The sequence below is a fragment of the Nematolebias whitei genome, chromosome 11 (genome assembly GCF_014905685.2).
Source record: "Nematolebias whitei isolate Nwh7 chromosome 11, NemWhi1, whole genome shotgun sequence".
Lineage (NCBI taxonomy): Eukaryota > Metazoa > Chordata > Actinopteri > Cyprinodontiformes > Rivulidae > Nematolebias > Nematolebias whitei.
Window position 1 is genome coordinate 47,603,187 of NC_056508.1, and position 1,603 is coordinate 47,604,789.

A 1,603-nucleotide genomic window follows, 5' to 3' on the forward strand; every position below is an offset into this window, starting at 1 on the left:
TGGTGATGGGAGCAGAGCTGAATGGACGTGTTGGTGAAGGAAACAGAGGATGAGGAAGTGATGGGTGGGTTTGGTGTCAAGGAAAGAAACCAGGAAGGACAGATGGTGGTGGATTTTACCAAGAGAATGGAAATGGCTGTAGTCAGTATTAGGAATGAGATCATCAGAAGTACAGCACAGGTTGAACAACTGGAGATAAATATACAGAGGACAGACTGAGATGGTTTGGACATGTCCAGAGGAGGGACAGTGGGTATATTGGTAGAAGGATGTTAGAAATGCATCTGCCATGAAAAAGATAAAGAGGAGATGTATGGATGCAGTTAGAGAGGACATGGACGTAATGAGGACAGAGGACAGAGAGGACAGAGTGAGACGGAGGAGCAGGGCTCGCTGTGGAGACACCTAAAGAGGGAAAAGCTGAAAGAAGAAGACCACATGAAATATTAAAAACGTAGCTTTCCTTACTGAAATACATATCACCTGCTTATTTTCATTGCAGAGTTTTAGACAAAGATAACTCATGATGAAAAATGACGATTTAACATTTTTGGTAATCCTTAACATTAATATAATACACAATCTCATTTTGTCGCTTGGTGTTTTTTTTTTAGTATGTTTTGTTAATAATTATCAGCACTACCACCCTATTTACCACAATATTTATAAAATTCACTGAGTTGTGTAGAGTAGGGTTGACTTGGGTGTGTGGCAGCCATCTTGAATTTGGTCCAATGAGTCCAATGTAAATTTGTTTTAGAAAATCCTTCTAATTTCACTTTTCTGCTTGCTCTCGATGAGGACGGACACTTTTCCCTCCTGCTCCTGCCCTCCCTCCCACTTTGCTGTTTGTCTTGTGATTCCTGTCAGAGCCTCTCACTACATGTCCTCCAAATAGTAAATTATGGATCTGGTCAGCTGGTCTCTCTATGCACACAGGGCTGTGTGCTGAGCCCCCTGCTGTACTGTCTCTACACCCACGACTGCAGCCCGGCCCACAACAACAACCTCATCGTCAAGTTCGCTGATGACACCACAGTGGTCGGACTAATCTCAAGGGGAGATGAGACATTTTACAGACAGGAGGTCCTGGAGCTAGCAACCTGGTGCTCAGAGAAAAATCTGGCTCTGAATATCAAAAAAACCAAGGAGGTGATTATTGATTTCAGGAAGCACAGCACCAACCTAGCCCCCCTTTACATCAATGGCGAGTGCGTGGAGAGGGTTCACACTTTCCGATTTCTCGGTGTCCATATCTCTGCTGACCTTAACTGGAAAGAGAACACCACAGCGGTCATCAAGAAGGCTCAGCAGAGACTACACTTCTTAAGAGTCCTTAAGAAGCACAGCCTGAACACCAAATTGCTTCTGACCTTCTACCACTCGTCCATGGAGAGCCTGCAGACATACTGTATCTCAGTATGGTACGGCAGCTGCACCCTGGCTGACAGGGAGAGGCTTCAGAGAGTAGTCAAGACAGCACAAAAGATAACTGGCTGCCCTCTCCCCTCCCTGATGGACATTTACACATCACGCTGCCTCAACAGAGCAGAAAACATAATCATGGACTGTTCACACCCGAGTTTTGAACTGTTTGACTTGT